The sequence below is a fragment of the Aristolochia californica genome, unplaced genomic scaffold (genome assembly GCF_029961685.1).
Source record: "Aristolochia californica isolate CCGP_79_NKW_82.1479 unplaced genomic scaffold, dmAriCali1.0.hap1 SCAF_2, whole genome shotgun sequence".
NCBI lineage: Eukaryota > Viridiplantae > Streptophyta > Magnoliopsida > Piperales > Aristolochiaceae > Aristolochia > Aristolochia californica.
The window spans coordinates 34,828,117-34,837,869 of NW_027181881.1; the positions used below are offsets into that span (position 1 = coordinate 34,828,117).

The 9,753-nt window shown below is 33.7% G+C and overlaps 1 long non-coding RNA gene across 2 annotated transcripts; it reads right to left on the reverse strand.

Annotated features, from left to right (window-relative positions):
* Positions 1-6,127: 6,127 nt before the first annotated feature.
* Positions 6,128-7,834, reverse strand: LOC137956932 (uncharacterized). Of its 2 annotated transcripts, XR_011113285.1 has the most exons (4): positions 7,740-7,834; positions 7,561-7,622; positions 6,888-7,450; positions 6,128-6,539 (listed from the first exon to the last, which is right to left on the reverse strand). It is a non-coding gene; the product is annotated as an uncharacterized lncRNA (long non-coding RNA). The 2 variants fall into 2 exon arrangements; XR_011113284.1 differs by having other exon boundaries at positions 7,561-7,834.
* Positions 7,835-9,753: the final 1,919 nt, after the last annotated feature.

Here is a 9,753-nt window from a genome sequence, read left to right on the forward strand (position 1 = left end):
TTCATTTATTTACCCAGTTACTTATTTTATATTAAGTAATGGAAAAATAAATGGTAAATGGAATAAGTATAAAATAATTTTGTAAAATGATCTACAGAATATGAGGCATAGTTAGATAAAATAGAATTTTATCTATATACAAATGGAATGTAAACTAAATAAGCTACTTTGTTCCATTTATATACCATTTACATTCCTAATTCTCATACTGATTTTCCAGGTTAAAATAATTTTTTGAACGAAAGGTCAATTGGTGACTTTGAGATATGTTTTGGTGTAGATGTTAGAAGTTAGGGTAGTGGATCTTATATATATGGCTGACTTTAATTCTGTCTCATATATTGAGAAATGACTTAATTTTTCTCTAAAGAAAATTTCTAGATAAAAATAATATAGACATCTTATATGACATTTAATCCCATTAATAATTTTACTAGCAAGATTATATTTGTTTGTTAGATTTAATTCATAAGTGTACTTGTCATTGAGACGTTCATGAATGGACAACCTTGATTTTGTCTCATGTTGACACCTAGCTTATAGAATCTACATGTTTTGATAACCATGTTTTAGTCTCATGCCGAGATACAACTTCGAAAACCCCAAGTTAATTTGTTGGCCTAAACATGAACAATTTTTATATTCTACCATTCAAAAATATAGATGAAATATTATAACCATAAGTTATGACATTCTATTTCATTAGGAACAGTAATTTTTTTATTCTTGTTTCTTAGAATTATTTATACGTCCATCTTTCAAAATTTTCAACTTCAAAAGTCCCATGTAAAAATATGGTAAACCCTAATCAAATTTCAAGGTAGCCTTTTTAAATTTAGCTTAATTTTCAAGCCATCAACTAGGAAAGAGACAATCTTTTGTAATAGTTTTTGGTGACCTATAAATTTTATAAGCAAGGTTATTTAGCTTCAATTAGGTAGGAAGCTTGTCAAAGTAATCGGGTTTTTAGAAACTCAACCCTGCTCCTACCCTACAATAAGGCTTCAGTTTCAACCCCATCTTAATTCTACCCTGCAAAATTTTGTCCTTTCTTTTGCCCAACCCTTCTCGATATTACACTAAACCTAACATAGCCTATAAGGTCATGAGAGACACCCATCCCACATAAAAGTAGTCAAATTGGTTGACTTCACCATTGAACTTGTCTCACTTCCACCATTTTCGACTAAAAAAACTTTTGTATAGGCCATTCTTAAATTGCTTTCTAGGTCAATTTCAAAAGGCTGCAAATAAAAGGACATACCAAATGGAGCTTAATAGAGATTAAAAGATTTTGTATATCATTTTCATGTTAACTTGCAGGGACCAATTGAACCCACATAAAAAAAATAGAAAACTTTGTTCAAGAAAATAAAATTAAATCCAATTCTAATCAATTAAAGATTTGTTCTTGTAAAATTATGGATCTAAATCAGATTTAGCATATATAGAAGCTCAAAATATCCCTTTGAACAATACTTGAGCATCAATAAATTTTCTTCAATTTCTTGTCTATTTGCCAAATCACATTAAATTTTTATGTGATTTTTATCTCCCTTTTTTTTAATTTTTAAGTACCAAAGCATTAAAATTCAGGTTTGATTTATTTCAATTTTTTATTTTGAACCAATTGTTTGATTTTTTATTTTATGCATTTTATTTTAATATCTCATATCAACTAGAAGGGAATACTGTTTTTTGAATGTTTTGGTGACAAAAAAAAATAAAAAAATACTCCATTGCCGATTTTCAGACCTTTTAAAAATAAATGCATTTGAAAGTTTTAACTTGTTGCTCTAGTTTGCCACCAAAGTGGCTTGAGTGAGTGGTGTAAGCAATTGAAGTTTGTAAAGTTCTCGCAACAAAAGTCTAAGCAACTCAAGTGATCTAGTTTCTATCATCATAATTGTATTTTACATGGTTGAGGTCATTCAACATCATCCTGCTCCCCTGAATATGATGTTAAGATAAGTTGATAAAAATAGGTCTTTTCTAGGAAATTGATACGTCTTTTAGGTTGGAACACTAAAGGAACCCTCCTAAAGACCAAACTGAGAAAGAAGATAGATCATACAAGCGAAGTGAATTGTTGTCCAAGAAAATTACACACACACACACACAAGTTTGTTAAATGTTTGTGATAAAAGTCTAATTGACTCAAGTTATCAAGTTTTCGTCATCACAGTTTTGTTTTAAAGGGTCAAGGTGATTCAACATCATCTTCCATCCTTGAACTTCATATTAGCGTAATTTGATGGAAAGTGAGTCTTCGGGGGAAAATAATACATCTTTCTGGTCGAAGAGATGTCATGGAAGAAAAGTGAATTGTTGTCTTGCACTACGTAACCAACTCTTCTCTTTCCCGTGGAAACAATTGCTCTCTAGTTCCTATTAATAGGATCCTCTTCATCTTTGAATAAAATGTTGAATTTAGGATCCTTTTTCTAATATTCTGAGTAAGAGAAAGGAGAAAGAAAAAGTAGAAAAGGGCAGAAGAGCTCTCGGGTAGAGAGAAGAAATAAAGAAAAGAGAGATGTGCACCAAGCAAAGAGAGAGATTTCCTCAAGAAGGAGATGTTTAACTTGATTAATTTCGAATTACAACACCTCTATTTATAGTAGAGGAAGTGATAGAGTCCTTATACAATTAACTTTTCAATCTCCTAATTACATTCCAACTTTAACTCTCTATGATAAGTCAATCATGAAAAGATAATACAATCTACTAGAAGTCTAATATGAGTTGAACTAGAACTTTTCTTCAATAATGTTGAATTTAGGATCCCATGAATAATACATCGAGCAAGGAGAGAGAGAAAGAACAAATGAAAAAGGGAAGAGCTCTCGGGTAGAGAGAGAAGAGAAGGAAAATAAAAGAGAGTAGAAAGAGAACACTTCACACGATAGAGAAGAAAAAAAATAAGAAACTTGCTTGATGAATTCCGAGTTAAAATCACCTCTATTTATACTTGAGGAGGTGATAGAGTCCATGTACAAGTAATTTTAGGAGTCCTAATTACATTCCAACTAGAACTCTCCAAGATAAGCCTATCATGATAAGATTACATTACCTATTTAAGACACTAATTTAACTCAACTACAAACAACTTCTTTAAGGACATGAATCAAGCTAGAGAGCCGGCTCTTGGTCTTATCTTGTGGGTCCCACATGATCATCCAGCTCATGTAGATAGAAATACCAGATCGTGGTATCTTTATGGGTCTGACTTGATCTTCATATCTTCTATTTAATTCCAGCTCATGTTCCTTATCTCTTAGCTAGAGCCACTTTGTATGACGACTCTTTTATGTCTTAGCAATAATTTTCTTTTGATTTTTGTTCGTGGTTTTCAAATTACTCCTCTTAGTATGTGGTTAACATTAGTAGAGTTAAAATAAGTTGCTCAAATGTGTTTCAAAATTTTTCGTAAATTTGTGTAGAATATGCCTATTAAAATCTGATATCATTTGTTGTGATTCATGAGAATTCAGTGGGATAGCTTACTATTGCATTAGACTTGGAACTTAGTTGCAAAAGTGAACATGTAAATCTAGTGTTGATCTATGTTAGTCTGAATAGTGTTGTATGCCTGTTTGAACTCAATCTTTTTTATACCTTAGTGAAATTCCTTGTTGTAATGTATGAATGCAAATGGAAATGCTCTTGCTTGCAAAAGACAGATAACTTCAGAAACAGCCTGGGCAAACCCAGGGACATGCACCAAAATAGTCGGTTACTTAAAAATAAGTGCATGTGCAGTGAAGACGAATACAAAATGGTGGTAATACCAAAAGTATTCAGTGAAGAAAAAAATTACGCTGGTAATAGCAAAAGTGCGCTGGTAATAGCGTAAAATGGTTTTAAATCTGGAAGCAATGAGTTTCCTTAACTTTGATGATGAATTGTAATTTGAAAGAAGTTGCAGGTCAAGATTGAAATTGGTATATTTCTTTTGTGAGATTGTTAGACAACAAGCTTACTCTACTATTTTCTCTTAATTGTGATGTGACCAGGATTTTATTGTTATTTGTTGCCTCTTTGTTCTATTGAAGTAATAGCTTATGAGTCACATTGGTTCAGGTGGAGTAACAATGAGTGTATTTGGATTGATAATAGGCTATATTTTACATAGGTTTTCAAATTTCGCAAGATCTCATATGATTTTCAGATATTTTACGATACTAAGTGTTAGTCATATGCTAATGAGGAGTAAATTTTCTTAAGTTTTTCTTTTTATATTATTGATTTAGATGAGTTTTATGGGTAAATTCCATGCAAACCCTCACGAGACATAACTCGTCCACTACTGCAGAATAGGGGTTTAACGGCTTGTTGCATGCGCTAAATGCAATCGTGCTCCGTACGAAAGTGACATTTTGTTTTCCTAGGCTTAATTTTGGTTCGATTGTTGTTTTGCTAGGGACTAGCAAAGATTTAGGTTTGGGGGTGTGATAGATGTCATATTCTGACATGAGAACTAAGTTAATTATAATATAATATCCTTTATAATTATGTTATAGGTGGTTATTTATCGGTTTTCAAATGAAATAAGCATTTATTGAATTTGGCATTAATCACTGTCGATATTGCATATTTTTTTCTCCTGGATTATATTTCATTGTTTTTAAGGTTTATTTCTTCCTGAAATATTTTTTATAGATTTAATTATGGAATTTCACGAGAATTTTGGTGGAGAAGGAGATATTTACCAAAATTCCCTTAGTGAAATTAAGGTAATTTTTAGGTCAAATCATTTTAAAATAAATAAGATGGTATTAAAGGAAAGGGGAGAGCGTCGAACGGAAGAAAAGGACAGCGTCAAGAGAAAACAAAGACCAAAACAGAGGACCTTGGACCGGAAACAGGGGAGGACCCGAGAGGAGTTCCCCACCGTCGTTCGTCGGGCCACTGTCTTTCGCCGCGCCACCGTTGTCCACCGCCGTCCAGCAACCGAGAACAAACCCGAGGAGAGCTCGAGAGAGTCTCCGTCGAGGTGAGTTCGACAGTCGTCGCTCGCCTGGCCGAGTAGTGATCCGAGAGGCCTTCTCCGATGCCACTTCCACTTTCCGACTATCCTCCGATGTCTATTACATATTTCCGACTCCAACCGAGACTCGAGAGAACCGGTTAGAGAACGTCAGCTCTGTTTCGCTCTTCGCCAGACGTTACCTCCGTCCATCGGCTTCTAACCTTCGTCGCCGGCATCGTCTCCACCTCCGGCCACTCACTCTTGCTACCCGAAGCCACCAATTTCGGGAAATTGCAGCACTCGTGAGAACGAGTTGCTGCCCGAGCGAGAGGAAGGACAAAGGGAGTAATTTGTCATTTTTGAATTTTATTTTTTATATGGTTTGAACTTAGGTTTTGAATGTTTATTGAATCTGATTTGATAATTAATAAGTATTGAATTTTTTTTTCGGATATTTGATTTGATTAGATTGATATTTGATTTGATTAGATTAACTAATTAGGTTAGAATTATAATTGAGGTTGGATTTTGGTATTTTAATCCGATTTCTGTCTTTCACTCTATGAGCCCGAGAGGGGTTAGACGCAAGGATTAAGAAATCGGATTTGTGGTTACGTGGCGCTCGAGAGAGACACGAATCACCGTAAAATCCAGAGTTAACGTTTCCTATTGTGCAAGTAGTTAACCAGATGATTGCTTGATAATTTAGGATATAATTAGTGTTTAGTTCATATTAATTCATCATATTTGGTTAGGCTAGTTGACTGAAGAATACACAAAATTCAGTCCTCCCTGTGGATACGACCCTCGCTTCCCGTTAAATTACATGAACGATTCGTACGCTTGCGAGGTATTAAAGCCGATGTAACTAAATTCTACATCAGCTTCTCCCCAAAATTTAGAAGGGACAGAGGCATGGAGTAGTAAAGAGCGAGCGGTTTCAATAAGATGATGATGTTTGCGTTTTGCAACACCATTCTGCTGAGGAGTATAAGGAAAAGACAACTGATGAATAGAACCCGCAGACTTAAGAAAATCATTCAATAAAGATGACAAATATTCACCACCCGAATCAGAGTGAAAAAATTTAATGTGAGTGGGAAAATGGGTTCTCATCGTAGCACAAAATTGAACATAAATAGAATAGAAGTCTGATTTTCGATGCATAAGAAATATCCAAGAGAAACGAGAAAAATCATCGACAATCAAGGCATAATAGTGGCCCCACCTTTAGTGGATACAGGTGCAGGTCCCCAAACATCAGAGTGAACAAGATCAAAAGGAAAAGAAGTAACATAATAACTTGTTGGAAAAGGTAGACGACATTGCTTGCCAAGATTACAACCAACACAATCACAGTGGAAAATTTAATGTTAGAATCTAACATATGATTTTTTATCATAAACTGCAAACGAGAAACAGAAACATGTCCCAAACAAGAATGCCATAAGTAAAAAGGATTGAACTGAAAGACTAGACGCCTGCAAAGGTACTTGCAAATTCAAGTCATCAAGCAAGTAAAGACCACCTTCTCTATGGCCTGTCCCGACCTGCCTCCCAGACTTGTGGTCTTGTATAAGACAATGATCAGAAACAAAGGTAATAGTAAGACCTAAATTAGTAAGTTTGCATATTCAAAAAAGGTTAACAGCTAAACGGGGAACATAAAAAACATCAAACAAAGACCAAGTAAGGTGTGTGATAGTTCCAATCGAGGCTAATGGCATGGCAGAGCCATTAACGACTTGGATGTTTACTGGTTTAGAAGGCTGAACACAATCATGCAAAGGAGACAAATGGGGTGTCATATGGTGTGTGACCCCAGAATCTAAGATCCATTTATGAGTGTCACTGGAGCCAGCCAAACAAGACATACCTGCATGAGATGCAAATTGAGTGCTAGAAGCAAACGACTTACCAAGAATGTGAGCGATCTCGGCTGCTAATGATGATAGATCATTTGAGTTACTAATAGAAGCCATAGAATTAATTGTCAAATGACTCTTCTTTGCCAATGGTAATCGACGAAACCCCAACGGAATAAAAAACCCAACCCGATTCAGCAATGCCACTGAACTTCCATATTCCTCCTTAAGCTACTGTTCTACCGACACTTCCAACCAGAACAAACCAGCAACTAAAGCAGCCACACTCACCATGACTTCAGAACCCCATCGAAGCAAAACTCAGCTGGACCCTTCCCAAAAAAAATCACGTCCAACCGCCACCAACCACTCAAGAAGTCCACAACCAAAACCCCAACTTCAAAATCTCCTCCTGTTTCAGAATTCTTATCAAAGCAGAAAATCCCGCTAGCAGCGGCTACAAGAAAAATCAAACCCCAACCAAATGACGAAATTGATGGAAATAAAACGGAGAGGGGAAATAAAACCTCTCTGGACGGAAGCTCAAACACCGAAATCCGACGAAACCCCAACCTCTCTGCCAACGAATTTTTTTGACAAAACCCCAACCTCTCGCCTGCGAAACAAAGTAACGAAAGCCACAAATAACCCAGACGATCCAAGAACTCCGAAATCCACTACAGAAAACTAATCGAGAACAGACCAAGCAGAGAGAGGGGAACCAACCTCTGATGGCACCTAAACGACGATTCAGCCAAAGATGGAGCTTTTGCGGGGCGGCACAGCGTCTTCAAGAACCAGAGATCACTGAACTATGAGCAGACGGTGGCACGGAAATGGCAGACGAGCAGAACGAGCGTAAACCGAGGAAAAAAAAAAATTGAGTGCGAGAACAAACAAATCACCTGCAAAATTGAAGCAAAATCGCTCGATTTCTCGCTCTGATACCATGTAAATATGTCTGATTTAAGAGAGTATTTTCCATTATCAAAATCTCTGAATACAATATTACAAAGTCTAAAGGTTTCACGAGAAACCCTATTCTAAAATGAGGAAGGAAAAGAGAAATTATAAATATACCCTTAAACAAATGAAAAAGATAAAAATACCCCTATTTAGGAGGGTTAGTCCACAATGAAGTGGAAATGAAATGGAAAATTGAATTGAAGTGAGATGAATTGCTTCCACTTCAATTCATGTTTGGGTGTTAGTCCAGGCCAGTTGAAGTGGCTGGAAAACAGATTCCAGTGTCCTTTTTTTAAATAAAGAAGAGAATGAGTAACATTTTATGATTATAGTTTATTATAAATTAAAACAATAATTACCTGTGACAACAATAAATTATATAAAATTAATAAAAAAATTAAAAAATAACATAAGAGAATATAATAAATAAACCTAATGGTTTAATTAATTCTAACAATTGGACAATTAAACCAATTAATGATTATAGTTTATTATAAATTAAAACAATAATTATGTCTTACATGAATAAATTATATAAAATTAATAAAAAAAATTAAAAAATAACATAAGGGAATATAATAAATAAACCTAATGGTTTAATTAATTATAGAAATTGGATAATTAACCAATTAATGATTACAATTCATTATAAATTAATATACTAATTATGTGTGACAAGAATAAATTATATAAAATTAATAAAAATTAAAAAATAACATAAGGGAATATAATAAATAAACATAATGGTTTAATTAATTATATAAATTGGATAATTAACCAATTAATGATTAAAATTCATTATAAATTAATATACTAATTACGTGTGACTAGAATAAACTATATAAAATTAATAAAAATTAAAAAATAACATAAGGGAATATAATAAATAAACCTAATTGTTTAATTAATTAAATAAATTGCGTAATTAAACAAAATAATGATTAAATTTTGTTATAAATTAATATACTAATTACGTGTGACTAGAATAAATTATTTAAAGTACACAAAATAGTTAAAAATAACATAAATGAATATAATTAATAAATAAATTGTTTTGTAATAACCTAATATATAGTATAAAAATACTTAATAAAAAACACGTAACAAAAAGGTATAAAATGACAACAACGAATATAATTAGAGTAAATTATTTTTAACAACGAGTTTGTGTGTTTAACATCATCAACTTACTAGTTTAGTAGATACGAATGACAACATACATGTTCAAATGCAATAAAGTAAAACCACTAATATTACTCCACATGCTAGTTGCTATGACATCTCGAAATTGTGTAGCTCTAGTAGATTCTAATGCATGACACCCCCGCATTGTTGTTGCTAGGTTGCCTTCATCCCCAAGATCATCGCTATCTTCATCCAATTTTTCACCTGCTAATCGGACCTCATCACCTCCTCCACCTACCTCATCATCGGAATCATCATCTTCCAATTCAAACATATCATTGTAATCCTCTTTACGTATATAATTGTGTAATATGCAACAAGTTATTATAATTTTCATCTGGATCTTATAAGAAAATGGAGGAGCGACTTTTAACATTTGGAATCGAGCTTTTAAAGCACCAAAAGTTCGTTCAATAGTATTCCTCAAAGATGAGTGCCTTCGGTTGAATAGCTCTTGATCATTTCTAGGAAGGTTGTCTCCAAATTCTTGTAGATGATAACGAGTTCCTCGATATGAAGCCAAAAATTCTGACATATTTGCATAACCAGCATTGACTAGATAATCTTTACGTACAGTACAAAATATTTTTCACATAAAATAATTGAAGATAAAATAAAAAAATTACTACATAACAATATATTATTTACCTTCAGGTACGCAGATTCTATTTCAGCGAGTCAATGCGTCCTTCAATACATGAGAATCAGCTACTGATCCCTCCCATCCAATAAGTACATAGGTGAATTGCATATCAAATGTACATGTTG